This window comes from Aphelocoma coerulescens, chromosome 4 (assembly GCF_041296385.1).
Source record: "Aphelocoma coerulescens isolate FSJ_1873_10779 chromosome 4, UR_Acoe_1.0, whole genome shotgun sequence".
NCBI classification, from domain to species: Eukaryota; Metazoa; Chordata; class Aves; order Passeriformes; family Corvidae; genus Aphelocoma; species Aphelocoma coerulescens.
The window spans coordinates 20,863,475-20,878,830 of NC_091017.1; the positions used below are offsets into that span (position 1 = coordinate 20,863,475).

Sequence of the window (15,356 nt, forward strand, 5' to 3'; positions counted from 1 at the left end):
AGTGACTCATTTTGAAGTCACAGCACTTCTGTCTTGTGAATCCATCCCATATTATAACTCCATCTTGGTAATATTTTAACTTAATTCCTTGTTTCAATCTAATTTTGGAGAGGAGGAGTCTTGACAGTGCTGAATTTCTCCATGCTTTCTGAAGTATGAGGTAAAATAGAGGATTCAAACCTTATCAGTACCTCACTAAAGAGAAAGACTGAAATTTGAGCTCAGCTGTGTGACTGTACACCAGGGGATACACGTGCTAGAGAGATGTGTTAAATGAAAGCACCCAGAAATATCTAAAACTCTTCTGCTTGTGTAATTACTTGTATGTTGGCTTTGATAAGTCCAATGCAGGTAAAGTGGTTGGGTTTAGCCAAAGCAGCAGAGTCCTGCAGCAGGATTTGTACTGCATTCTGGTAATGGCAGGTGAATATCAAACTTATGCACAGAGCAGAGTGTCCTGGAGATGAAGCCCCTTATGACCTCCAGTGTGCCTTTTTTGTAATTACAAACTGAAAATAAGAACCGTTCTCTCATCAGAAAGCAGAATAGTCTTGACTCGTGAACATTTAATGAACCACGTGAAGCTGTGCTGTCATCCCAAGATGTGTATTTTCCTTGCTGGTTCCTAAATAGGTTTTTCTTGTTTCAGTTTAATACAGAACCATCTCTGCTGCTGAACAATAGAAACTTCATCTCTTCAGTTTCAAACAAGGGACTATCCCATAGCAGAGTGTTAGAACTTCTTCACAGAATCTGCTAAACACGAATGACAAGCCACACAGCAAGATTTGATAGCAATCTGCAAGTGTTTTTAAAACAGATCTTAACCATATGCACAGTGTACCACTTCTGCTGTTGTATATTGAGCTCAGGAGAAAGCAAGTAACATAATTGCCTTCAGCAAAATTGTCAAACAAGGAAACCTTTTAAAACTACATAGAAGGGGGAACATAATGAAAGCCCTGGAAGGAAGAGGCTAAGAGAAGACAAACTGGCAGGGAACATTAACATATACTTTTAACTACTCTTTTCACAGAGAGACGAATGACCCAGAGGCTTGACTGCTGTAGCTCTTTTTTTCAGTGAAAAAATTTTGCATGTGCTGCTGTGTAGAAAAGAAATGCTTATTTCCCCTGTGTTATTTTACATTTCAGTTTGGACAAGCAAGAGGAAGCTTTATTTAGCCTGTTGAGTCCAACCCCACAGTAACAGAGCACATAAAACTTTCAAGAAATGAAAGGCATGCTGAATTCACATTTCAGATAGTTTTCAGGATAACTCCTTGGCTGTTATATCCATATGTCATAATAGATATAAATTATTAGAAATTATTTGCTACAGTGTGCAATCATATTAGCTCCCAGGGACCTTTTAGACTGGATTTATGAACAGAGATGTTTCCTGAATGTTTTTCCTAAAGAAACTACAGATTCCAGGACAAATCAAGTTTTGATGAAATAAGGACTCTGGATTTCAATTGCTGACTGATACCTAAGGGGTAGTGAGTGCATCCTCCAGGGGCAATTAGGGATAACTATCTGCAAGGATAGTTGCATCTTGCAGCAATTCCTGCTGGAAGTGGGAGGATGATTTTTGCTTTATGGCATATGCAGATGTTGCTGAGTAGCAGCCACTTTGGTTCCTCTCCTGCAGAAGTATTGTGGAGAAATGGCTCAGGAGTGAGAAGAGCTTTAAAATCTTCCATCTGGGTGAGCTGAAAGCTGTGAATCAAAATTGTCTTTGGGTAAGGGAAGGTGATGGTCTTTTGGGCCTTACTGGTTTAATGGAAACCTGCAAAATTTAAACAAATATCAGTTACTGTGGTAGTTGTAGTTGTATGCACCAAGGCTCTGTGCTATACTGTGGTTGTTTCCAGCTTTAATTTCCTTGTGGAAAGTGCACTTCATCTCATTTTTCACTTCAGCCCTTGTCTTCTTGTGTTGTAAAGCAGCACAAGCACAGCACATCAGGCAGCTCACAGATCATATGGAATACAAAACTGTTGTCCATCAGAGGTAGGTAGCTTGCTCTGAACACTGTAGATTTACTGTCCATTTTCCTGTCTTTTTGAGTTATCCTTGCTGTTTGAAGAAAAGTCTTGCATGAATTCATAAATGCTATCCAGCCTGTGTTTTCTTAACCAGATACCAAGATCTCATTTGCCCCAGATGGGCTTGGTTGAAGAGTTCTGACTCCATATACCTCAAGACTGTGGGCAGCCTGAATCCTAGATAAATGTGTAAAATAAGAGTGTGCAAGACAGCAATGAGCAGGGCTTTAGCCCCTTGTCTGGTCGGTGTTACTGGAGCCAGTGCAGATAAAATTGTGGCAGTCTGGTTTTTCCCAAGACTCTACTGTGCACTGTTTTGTGATAATCACAGCACCCTGGTCCTGAGTGCTAGGGGAAGGAGTCTGATAGGAAAAGCTTTTAGTACAGGGATGTGTGAATAGAGGAATTCCATAATTAACAATAATGACCAGCACAGGTGACATTTCTTTGTAGTTAATAGCTGCTGGTGTGAAAGGCCCCAAGGCAGAGCCTCAAGCTGCTAAGCTAGCAAGTGAATTGCCAGACTATTTGACCTGCAGTTCATTCCTAATATATATGGTGTGAAAAACTCAAGCAAAATGTTTATAAGCACTGCTTCTTGGGCTGTGTGGGAATGCCAGCAATTTTGTATTTGGGATTGAAGCAGTTTTCTCTTTTTGGCAATAGGCTATGCACCAACTCTTTAGGAAGATGGATAACTGTAAGCATCACTTGCATCTTCTAGAGGAGAAGGAAATAAAGTCTTATGCACCCGAGAAAGAGTAAAAAAATTGTAGCCTAATTCTGCAGTAGGAAGATTATGGAGTTTTCCACCCTTAGGGCCATGAAATTTAACCCATGATAAGTAGCTTGACTGAAAAAACAGTGGTGCTGAAAGAGGTGATTGCACCTGGGCCACCCCCTTTTGCACTTCATTTCTGGGGATTCCTTCTCCAACTTTTATAACAAAAATGGATAGAAAAAGGGAGATTGTTCTGAATGATTCTGCAGGCAAGAGAAATGGGGCTTGTGACCAGGAAAAGGAGATGAGATAGCTGTTTGCCAGCTGGACACTGCTGTGGTGGTCCTTGGATGTTGCTTTTATTGGTGATTCAGAGGTGGGTCATACTCAGCACATCTGGTCCTGATAATGTTTGGGTTTTTTTCAGAGGACTGATTATAGTACTTCACTGTGCTGAACTTTGAGTAGAAGTTGTTCCCAAAGCCTTTTTTCCCAAATTACCAGCTCACCATAAAATCCATTATTGCCCATTTTAAAAACAACTATCAAAACCATTTGTCGCCAGAGACTGCCAAGGGAACAGCTATAGATGTTGTTTACTATGCTGAACAGAGTGAGAAACACTAACAGATCTACTGTAACAAGAAATAACCCATTACAGTAAGGGAAGACTTTGTGCTCTGAATGATATCTTTAGACTCCAGTCTGAAATACAACCTGCTGTCATGTTTTTGCATGGCTGGCAATTTTACTGTATGACACAACAGATCTCAGTGCAAATATCTGGGGCTTATGCTCTACTAAAAAATTGAACCTTTTGCAATGTAGCAGATGGGAATTGGATTGAAGGAGTACACTCATTCTTGAAACTGGGTTTTATGAAAGTCTGCAGACAGAGTTTTTGGTACCATCTTGGGCTCCACTGTGTCATCGGGTTTACAGAGTTAAACCCTGTCATTAGTACTGGGTGTGTGCTGCCCTGAAACAAAAGCCATGGAACAAGTTCTTAGCTGGTATGAAGAACTACAAAACCAGGCATGACATTTAAGGTAGTCCTTTCCTTTCTCAAAGATTTGTCTCATATAAGGTTTGACTTCATATATGATCCTGCATTTTTAGATGCCAGTGGCCTCTTCTCAGCCAGCCCTGTCTCTCTCTGCTGTTCCATCTCATCAGAACAACTTAGTTTCTGCCTAGGTTTCTTCATAAATTCTATTACCTTATTTCAACTCTTGACTTTTGGCACCTTGCTGAAATTCTTGTGGATTTTTTGACTGAGGGCATGCCCCATCACTGTTGCACAGACCATTTTTGCATGAAGTGTAAAGCCTTCCACCTCATGAGGAGCTACAATTAAGTAAAGAAAACAGAGACTTTAGAAGCCTGGAGTTTTTGCTGAAGAATGTAAAGGTACTGAGATCACAGTCTGCCTGGCCCTTTTATATCTGCTTTAACTGCCCTCCAGTAACTTCTGAGTCTGTTGACCAGTTTCACCCAGATCTCACAAGGAAGACAGACGTTTAGAGAAGACTTAGTTATAAATTATATTTATAAAAATTCTCTTTCCTTTGCCTGCTATTCATCTATAGGAAATCTTGCTATAGAATTGCCTGTTAATGCATTCTAGAGAACTCACAGGAAGGAGGCACAGTCCCCATCTCAGAAAAACTTTTGTATGTTAGACAGCAGAGGTTCCAAAACTAGAGACAAAAACCCATGGGTCTCCTTCTCAAAGTTTCCGTGCAAGCAAACTAAAACTGTTTTCCCTCCTGCTACTGGCTTTTTTAGTAGTGCTTGTTGTGAGGAAAATACCTCACGGAACAAAATTCAGTTGAAATGATAAAACACTGGCAAATTTATAAGCTGCTGAAAGTAAGAACCCATAATAGTCTGTTGGAGAACTTTACTTGGTGGTCTTGTAGGTGTTGGCTAACAAATGGGTTAATAGATGTCAGCCTCCATAATTCCAGATTGTGCAGTCACGTCACTGGGAAGAGACTCTCCCATTTCAGAGTAAAACTGCTGGAGAAACTTTGGTGCTTTCTGCACTGCACTTCTATTCTGGGAAGGAAGAGGTATTAAAATAAAATTTTGGAAGGCTTTTAACTGTGCTGCTATTAAGAGGAAGAAACCAAACATCACAAAACCAAAGAAAAGAAAAGCCGAGTGCAGTTGCTTTTTTTGCTGCAGTTGCAAGTGCTATTTGTGTTAGTAATGTTTGGCCTCATCACAAAATCGTGCTGTCATCATCTCTTGCATTCTCTCACTTCACCTGTGTGGTTTTTCCTGTGCCTCTATTTAGGGTTCTCTGTTTCAGAGAAACCCCAGCTATAAACCTCTCTAGCTGGAACTCCATGTGCTTAACAGTTGACATATCAGTTTGTTTCTATAGAGTGAATATTAAAATTAATGTAAAAGGCTAAACCCCAAAGACTAAATTAAAATAACAAAAGAGATATTACTTGCTGAAAGGAAATAAATGGACAAAATTAAACCGTGGACCATGAATTAGATTTTCCATGGAGCTCAGCTTCTATTAAGCAGTTGTATAAACAGAGACACTGAAGGGCTTGACCTCTCCCTGCTCCCATGCTTTTCTGTGGGAACAATAGGCATAGACAGCTTCTAGATCTGGCCATTTTGCACCTTTTTATTTGCACTTGATTTAGGTATCTTGGTTGATCATTAATTGATGAGATGCTGACAGTGGCACCTAGCACAGGTGGTGTTGTGTGTGACTTATGAGAGCTTTGCTGACATGAGATAAGGTGATTGGAGGAGGTCCCCTCTAAACACCAGAGCTGACAGTGAAATGGGTCCATCAGCATCAGTGCAGTCTTAGTCTTGAATATTTCTGTCCCTGGTGCTGGCCCTAAAAGTTTTAGCAAGGGCTGTAGTCTCCTTGGAAGGAATATATTTGATTCTTTTCCTGAAAATGAACATATAGCTTCTCTTTCAGCATCTCTTTCAGCTTGATGGTTTCTAGTATGATCAGTATTGTGTTAATGCACAGCACATACAGTTATGCTTCATGCTGCAAGGGCAAAACAATGTCCTAGTTGTGCTGGGAACTGTGACTTAGCTCCCAGGAGTTACAACTTTGTTCCCTCTACTTGAGGGGATGATAAGGAACAGTCGTCTCTCCTGTTCCTCAAAAAACAGCAGCCACAGCATGTGGGACTGCTTGGGTAGGTATGATCGGTTCCTGACGCTGTGAGAAGGCTATTGTGCTGCATGGATCAGATGGGCATGACCTGGCAGGTGCTTCCATGAAGAGCTCAGATTCTTGGGTGGTTTGAACTGGATAAGAGTAATGTATAGGAAAGTACAAGGTCCCTTGTTCCCTGTTTGCATGGCAGTAACTGTTAATTTCAGCTAGTGGCTTGGGAAGCAAAGAAAGCATATTTTATTACCTGGTTTGTACTAGATGGGCATGAAAAAAAGAGATGAATGTCTTTAATCATGCAGAACTAAGAAATGCAAGTGCTGGGCAGCCTATTCATCCCTAGTCTCTCCATTCTGCCTACTTCCCAAGGTGTATTTGTGGTGGCTCTGTTGGAAATGGGTGTAAAGGTAAGCAGGGAATAATATCCTATAATCCCCCTTATCTCACTCACAAAAAGCTAATATCAGCAATAAATCAACCCCAGGTCATCTCATGCAGTGGGTAATTTTGTGCTCCCTAAAGAACTAAAGTGCCATCTGAAGTCTGAGGCTGAGCTCTAAGGAAATAGGTATTTAAACACATGGATAAATAAGTACCTTACCCTGTAGTACAGGCATCAGCAGTGACCAAGCATGTGAGCTCTGCTTGGCCTGGGGGGAATCTTTTTGTTTGCTTGCTTGTTAAATTTCCAGAAATGTCTCTCATACAAAAAGCTGATGCTGGGTCTCTTATGCTAGAGAGAGCACTTCTGTTCTTACGGTGCTGAATCCCTGGTTCCAGTTACTTGAGCAGTTTGGCAGGTGTCTCCTGTGTTTGAGCAGTAATAATCAACTTTGCAGAAAAAATTAAAAATACTATTTCTGTGTAACTACTGCAGACCGTAACATTTTCTGACAGTGACTTCACCCAGTCATACACTTAGTGTGTCCCCGGAAAGCCAAATTTTCAAAAGTGATATATTTTCCATTAAAGGCTGCTGCACAGCATTGAGTTTGATTCCAGGTAGGCACATTATATCAAGCTTACCTTATTATAGATTGTGGTGGGAAAGGCACTCTGTGAAGATGCAGCTTACTAAATTATCTCTGTGAATCTGTAGGTGGTAACTTTGAGCATGCTGCCTGCCTGACCCAGTTGTTAATATAGCCAGTTAAAGGCTGATGTGTTCAGAGGAAGAGCTAATCTGTCTCATTTAGGAGGCAATGTGTCAGAGCTTGTATGTGATGTATCTGACATGGTGAGTGGCATGCCTGACTCGGCAGTTGAATAACATTACTCATTCTGGAATATTTCTTCTTCAACAGAGAATATAAACACAAGCACACATTTATATTTTTTTGTTAGTAGATGATCGAGCACATACCAGAAAGAGTCGATGCCATTTAGTATGCAGAAGGGTTTTTTTACTCTGTACATCATTCCCCTCCCAGGACCATTATTTTACATATCAGTTACTGGGGCGTATTCAAAGCCTAAGGGAAACCACTGACTTCCAAGAGCTTCGGATCAGATCCTTTAAGCCAGCCCAGCCATTCAGCAGGCAACATCAAATATGGGTAAAATCTGTTGTGTGTCTTCCTGCTCTGCAGTCCCATGAGATGGCCCAAAGAGAGCATTTCTCTCTTTTCCTTGCAAGAAAGCTGTGCTGTATTTACTTTTGAATAAGATGAGCTGGGAAATTCAAGGCCTTGAAACTGATACAGTCTACAATTGTGCTTCCACCGTCTGTTGTGGTGTTGTTTTGTCTTTTTGGTGTTGTTTGTTTGGGGTTTTTTAATGCCTTAGTGCTGTATGAAACAAAAATGCACGTGATCAGCAAAAGCTGCCTGAAAGCTTTTTGGGCTCTGAGCACAGGAAAGGTTCTCAGCCTGTCAAAGAAGTAATTGTAGCTCCTTTCTGACCACTGCATACTCTACTATCTCTGCTGTAACTTAGTCTTATACCCATTCAGGGATCAGCACACACTCTTTTGGCAGCCCATGCTCTGCAGAACCACATATTTTTTTCTCAAAAGGGCAAGACATTTGGCAGCATTTGGAGGGCTGGCAGTGCACTGCTGCAGGCTGGCTGGTGCTCAGTACCATGGGGTGGGGAGTGGTGGTGCTGTCAGCATCCCCAGGACTGCACTTGAGACAGAGGAGTAACAAGAATATTGAAGGGTAGCTCAGAGGGGAAGCAGGGCTGCCTCCCAAGTTGAGCTGGCATTCCTAAAGGAATCATAGGAGAGTGAATGCTTATCTGTTGAGTTAGCAGAATGCCTAATGGGAAGGGGAACCGATGATCTGATTAGCATTGGCACGTTATCCTTCAGCAGCAGATTGCCTCAGGCAGTGGGCACAGAGCTGCTCATCCCGCACAGGTTTCACGTTGCTCTGCTCCGTTTAGCTTATGCTTTGATTTGCTTCACTTATTTCTCATTTGGTGAAAGATAGAATCAATAAATCTTGAATACAAGTTGCTCAACAGAGGGTTGCACTATTTTTATTCTTTGTACTGCACACCTGTCTGCCTGTGCTATTAGCATGTTTGCTCTTCCTGTTGCTTTCAGTATCAATAGGAACATTCTCAACTGCTCCTGTTTGTTTCTTTATTTTTATTTCTTTTAAGAGATAAGTCCCCACTGTGCAAATCTCCAACTGTGTGTGCTGTTAATGAAGTCACATAAGTAGCACCACAAGCCCAGGGCCCGCTGGTCAAAATGCTGTGGATGGCAGAGCCATTAATACAAAACCTAGAATCCCAAACATTGGTTTATATTACTCAGACCCTGTGCCCCAAGCTCCCTTTCTCTTATGTGATAAAACTAGTAGGCTTTTTTCTGATGACCACGTAAAAAAAGATCTTAGAAAAACAGCTGAAATGCTGCCTGAAACAGCAGCTTGTCTCTTTTTTCTTGCTTGCAAAGATCGTCATTGCAGCAGTTAAGAAATGCAGGCAATCACTCCCAAATTAAAGACACCTGTTCTTTATTAGTTTTGGATGAAACTAGGAATGGGAAACTCACCTTCACACTTACGGAGTGTCCTGATCTAAAATCCACATGGTGGTGAGCCAATAGCACAAGTGAGATAATGCTGGTTTGGGCCTTTTCTCTAGGGTCTATTCCCGAGTATCTGAAGCAAATCAGAGCACTTCCTCACATGGGAAAACGTGTTTCAGGAAGAGTAATGCACAGGCTGTTTATCTACCTGTCTTGGACTGTTCACTGTGGGATGGGGATGATTTGTGATACTGTTGATTCTCCAGCATTTACGGAAGTGGTAGCGGAGAGCCCTCTTGAGTTCAAAACCTTCCTAGAATTTGGGCATAATGTAATTTGAAAGTGGTCTCTGGAGGTCTCTGGTCTGACCCTTTGCACAAAGTATGTCGTATAATGCAGGTTTCTTGAGTCTTGTCCAGTTGAGTTTTGAGTTTTTCCAAGAAATAAAATCCCACAGCCCCTCTGGACGCTTGTGTTAATGTTTGGTCATGCTTAGCTCAGGATAACTCTTCTGTGTTGCAGGACTAGTAGCAGAGGGGAAAACATAGCTATCAGATATTGCAGCTCTCTGGCTCTTCTACTGTCTGTGCTGAGGGGATCCAAGCTTCTTCAGGACCAAAGACAAATATCTGGGCTCGTGTCTTCAATGAGATCAGCAGTTAAGTACAGCGTCCTGTACTCAGCCTGGTAGGTATTCAAGTAAAATACACTCCAGTATTTTAAATAGTTGCAAAAGAATTTTATGGAGGCAGAGCACCCAAGGGAAGCTTGCTGTATCCTTTTAACTCCCCTGAACTACTGTTGTTTGCACCTTTGTTCTGAGTTTTATTAGACCAGTGGAAAAAATTACATGAAAGTAGTAGTTGGGTACATTTGACAGCTCGGTGAAATAGGAACCTACCAATATGTGTTATGCAAAGACAGTGACTAACAATAAAAAAGAAATGTTATTTATTTTATAGTATCTGCAAACAAACTGTGGATTGTGCCATCTAAAGGCAGGATTCGAAGAACTAGTGATGCTATTTTCAAAGAATTTATTAATCTGGATAATGTGTGTCTTTTAATGCTTCTGTATTACCCTTTCATTAAAATAATCAGAGTAAATCTGTGTGCAGCATAAGCTCCTCCTCTCCCTTGCCCCAACAATAATCAACTTAAACCATAATTTTTTAGAGATAGTGATGTGGATTGCCTGTCTTGAGAAACTGCAAATATGTCCATATAAGTTCAAATGTTGACTTCTATAACCTTGATTTCCCTTTATATTGGCAAATCTTTTAAATGGAAAAATATTTACTTCTTTTAATCGACCAAATATTGCAGTTCAGTTACAACTGTTGCCTGCAGAGGTACTACAGAGATTTGTCATGTGAGAGTTTGCTACAGCACAGAATCAGTGCTGAAAATGTTCGTGCCCACCATGTCTTTAGTGTTGATTTGAGACAAGCTTACCATAATTAATTTGCATGTGGAAAACCACCTCTCTGCCAAGACATAAAGATGATGATTTTGAGTTGCCACAATTATGTTCTAAAACGTATTTACCCAGAAGCCTGCCTCTTCCAAAGCAGATGTCTTTGTAGTGCGTATTCAGTGTATGCCCCTTTTGTGGTTTCCACACTGTAGCTGCAATAACTGACAGCTGAAAACATCATTGCAAGTCTGTCAAATGTGCTGTCTGCATAACTGGTGATAATCTAACTATTCTGCAGCTTCACATATCAAACTGCTGGGAACTGAAACTTCAGCGCCTGTTATTGGCAGCGGTAGGTGGAATTAAGTAATGTGGTTGGAGTGTCAAAGGCCTGTGGTGCTGACAGGAATATTAACCATAAATCAAATACAGCACAATGGTGGTGCTGGGCTGGAGTGAAAGGCAGGGTCTTGCAGCCAGGCTGCTCAGACCTTGTGTGTGGGAATATTCTGACTGGCTAGCAGAAGCAAGGATTGCTAGGCTGGAGCTACAGCAATGATCCATTTAACTTAACACTAGGAAGGAATGATAGAGATGGAACAAGTGACATGTGAGATGGCTGCATGCTCTGCTGAATGTTCCCGCTTGCCTTGCAGCCCTGTCACACTGCAGAGGCTGGTGAAGGGGATGTCTCATCCCTGGTTAGGCAGTGACACTGCCGCTCCTCTCTGGCTGCCGTTCTAAACATTTTTTGGTGGTGGCTGGGTTTGCACTTGCTGCATTTAAGTGAAGCTTGCAGGGCTTGATGTTTAAAATGTCCTTGATTTGGAGCCAGCTTGTGACATTGTTTCTTGCAGCAGATAGTTCCCAGCTTGCAGAAAGGACCCTGCTGCCTGCATTTTGTCCGCTCCTAGCACCCACAGAGAACTGAGCTGGGGAAGGGGGCTGGCTCCAGCCTCTGTGTTAGCAAATGAACCAAAACACAGGGAACTGTTGGTGGGAGATTGCGTGGAAGTGTCTGGGTGCCTCATGCAGCCAATTTGCTTGACTGTTAACTTTAGCTAATGGCTTATGGTCCTTCTAAATGTCACCATCATACATCCTGTTTCTTTTAGTGACTATTCCAGCAAGATGCTATGATGCCAAGCTTGGCCAACTCTCTTTTCATGATGAGGTCCTTGATTATTGCAAGTTTTAGGTGTTCTTTAAGGTCTGTGCATTTGCCTTACGCTCTGTGTTAAACAGAGATGAGGCAAAAAGATGAAATGGCATTGAGTTTTGGGGTAGAAATCTGGTTCTAGCTAGCTCTACCTGGAAACCCCTTGGGGAAGGGCACTGCAAAATTTTTTTTTTGCAATTATGTGCAGTTTCCCAGCAGGGAGTCAGCTAACAATATCCAGTGCAACCCAGCAAGCAAGAAATATAAAGCCAGGAGCTAAGCAAAATACAGAGATTTCGTTATAAATTAGTGTTGGAAATTAGACCCAGGCTGTGAAATAACCACAATTAAAATTCAGAGAGCAGAAAAGAAAAAGCTTACCTAGTGACCTCTGCTTGCTGCACGGGGTTAGAAAAGAAGCTGTGCTACTTTAGTATTCTAGCATAATTTGCACATTACTGAAATTGTTAGGAAATTAAAGGAAAACCAAGGGACTGAATTTTAACTGATGAAGGTAGCCTACAGGAAAGACAGGGAGGGGCTTTTTACAAGAGCATGCAGTAACAGGACCAGGGGGAATAGATTCAAACTAAAAGACAGTAGGTTTACACTGGATAGTGGAAAGAAATTATTTACTGTGAGAATGGTGTGACACTGGAACAGGTTGCCCAGGGAAGCTGCAGATGCCCCATCCCTGGAGATGTCCAAGGCCAGGTTGGATGGAGCTCTGAGCAACCTGGTCTAGTGAAAGGTGTCCCTGCTCATGGCAGGGGGTTGGAACCAGATGATCTTTAAGGTCCCTTCCAACCCAGCCATTCCATGATTCTATGAAAAGCAGCATAACCCAGCTGATATCAAGGCAGATAAACTGATCTAGAAGAGCTAAATATGTTCCCCTAAATCAAGGGCTTCCCCTCTCACTAAGCCAATGTAGATAGAGAAAGCAAAGCAGCTTTTTTCTGGCAAGTCTGTGCACTGATCCTCAATGATATGCCTCTATTCAATGGACATGACCTGTTTAGGCATGAAGAAAATGATCTCAAAGTTAACTCCAGAGGGAGAGAGGTCCATAATAACTCAGATCAATACAAAGTGATTATTTGGGGTAATTCTTTGGGTTTTGAATTTCCTTCAATCAATTGATTTTACTAATATAAAAGCAAATTATTCCCAGTTCAGGTTTCTTATGAACTTTAAAAACCTAACATACCAAACCAACAACAACAAAAAATAGTAGCAGGATTCTAACACAGGAGCTCCCGGGAAACAAATTCAAAGGCAGCCAAATAAAATGAGATTAAAATATACAAAATACTGCAATTTAAAAGAAAATCACTGAATTATTGAAACTGCATAGAGGAGATATCATAGCAGTACTTCTGATCAGCCTGATTTAAAAAACAGGCTGTGCTTTTTTTTTCCTCTGCTTTGATGTCAGGAGGTGTATTGTAAACTTTAAATGATGTATGTAGTTCAATCAGATTGATCTGCAAGGTTCAAAGACATTGTAATTTTTTGAGCATTTATGCTTTATCCTGTGTGGTGGAAAGTATGTTGCATGCCTACACAGTGTAACCCTTTTAATACTTTGCTGTAGGACTGAAAACAGAAAACACTTTTCTGCAGAGTGACAAAATCAGCAGCCTCTGTAGAACAGCCCTGTGCTGACCTTCACTGTTCTGGGTCCCTCTCGGATGCAATCAATGCAATGTCTCACCCACTGGGGGAGTGCTCTGCTCTCCCCAATTGCTTATTTTGCTATAAATTTCCATACAGTCTTTGCAAGCTGCCTGATAATTGCAACGTCAGCTGGCAGATTTGAGCTCGAGGGCAGCTTCTGGATCCCTTGCTCTCCGAGCACAGATGACATTCTCACTGCCCAAGAGGTGCAGGGGGCTTGTGGTGACAATTTTGGTGAGGATGCAACAACATCCAAGAACCCTCCCTGTGCAAATGTGTTTCGGCAGAGCTGCTTCCACAGGACACTGATATCCCTGTGGTGCTCCACACACAGCAGGGGGGATGCAATTCGTGCTGCCAGAGGGGCTCTGTCAGTGTTGGCTCCTGAAAGAAGCTCACATGTCAGCAGGCAAAAAGGTTGTTATTTCCCTAATGGGGCAAAGACTAGGTTTTCTATACATTATATTCTATTTAACATGGAAAGAGATGCTTTCTTTCCTGGCAGAGAATTCTGACCCATGCTTCTGGCTAACCGACCTATTTTGACAACTCCTGCCACTGGTAGTGAGTAGTGGCTTCAGGTTGTGATGGGGTGAGTCTGAAATTACTTGTCTGTTATGTTAGGCATGCTAGAATTTGGAGCCTCTCTCTTAAAAATTCTTCATGTAAGTAAATGAGATGGAAAATATACCATTATTTCCCTTTTACAGAAGGAAAATGGAGTTGCAGACCAAAGGAGTACCTTAGGGCCTGGTGCAGTAGATGGAAAGGCAGCATTGAGGTGTAGCAGGCTTTAACAAATAGCTTAGGATTCTGTGCCTTTGCAAAGGGCTGATCTCAGCACTGCCAGGAAGAGGTTCAGAGCTCTTCTTCCAGTATAGGCAAAGCTGAATTCAGGAACTGTTGTAAAGAATTTAAATCTTAAAGATTTTCCTCTTCATTACTTGTAATTTTTTTAGGTAGAATCTACTTAGAATTTCTTATTTCACCAGAAGTGCCACACACAAAGAACAAGGCTTTGTAATTCTGCAACTTTTAATGGAAACTTTAGGTTTATTTTGGCATTTCTGTAGGGCTACTTGAAAGACTGCAGGATGGATCTTGATTGCTCGAGTCCTGTAGCAGAGAATAAACCAGCTGGCATAATTGCAGCTACACCTCTTTACACCAGCTGAAATATGTAACCCCTGATCTTTGATTACTCTGGCAGAACAGAGTGCTAGAAAGCAGGGATTTTTCAGTGGTCCTTTATCTACTTGAATTGTCTGGTCAGCTACAAGGTGCAGAGGCTGTAAACAAGGGAAAATTGAGATAGCAAACCGATCAATTACAGAATATTGAAAAGATCAAGGAAATGGCAGCAATACTGCTAAAGCCGATATGGAAAAGCCCTTCTTGTCCAATAACCTCATTCTTGTGACAAAGATTATAACAAGATGGAAAATGGCACAACATGAATGCATTCTGGTGGTGATGATTGCTGTGAGAATTGGGACTGGTTTGTACTTCACCCACTCTGTCTCTCTTTCCTAGATGCTGTATCCCAGGCAACTCAGACAGAAGGTGTTATATTTATTATGTCCCTGTCGCTTTTTATCTCTTGTAGTGGAAACCGACATTAAATTCTCTCCCCATCTTCCACTCCTTTAAACAAGCAGGGAAATATGACTGCATTACCTTCTCTTAATCTCCTAATTAGCCCAGCAGAATATATCATTTTCTTCTCTAACTGATAAGGTGCGTGCCATGGGTCTCTCAAGTGGCTGCTGCCAGCACATTTTCTGCCTCATCTTGTACAAGGGGCTGCCCTGTGCTTATGGAGATGGGCTTGGTTTCATTTCCACTACGCAGCAGGTTCAAGGCCTTAAAAGAGGCAAGATCTGGAGACTGCACAGAGAGCTTGAGAGATGGCAAGGTATCTGTCTGGAAAGGGTAACGCTTACCTCGTCTGTACAGGGTCTATTAGATGGCTAAAGGCCATAGTTAAAAATTACATATAAATGAAAGACATTTCAGCATATTGTAAGATTTCTGCTTTCAGCTTGAGAAATCCTTTTTCTTTTCTTCTGTGTTGAAAAGGCTTCTTTGAGCCATTGAAAATGCTCTTTATATCCCAGAGGTTGTTAGCAGTAGGAGGTGTGGAGGGAGAATCCAGCTTTGGCAGTCACGGGATCAAACTTGCC

At 41.7% G+C, this 15,356-nt stretch overlaps 1 long non-coding RNA gene across 2 annotated transcripts in view; it reads left to right on the plus strand.

Moving 5' to 3' along the window:
• Positions 1 to 15,356, plus strand: part of LOC138109496 (uncharacterized) — a 299,865-nt gene that overhangs the window by 259,150 nt on the left and 25,359 nt on the right. For both annotated transcript variants that reach the window (XR_011150523.1, XR_011150522.1), the window contains one exon: positions 9,440 to 9,604. This is a non-coding gene — a long non-coding RNA (uncharacterized lncRNA). The remainder of the gene's footprint in view (positions 1 to 9,439; positions 9,605 to 15,356) is intronic.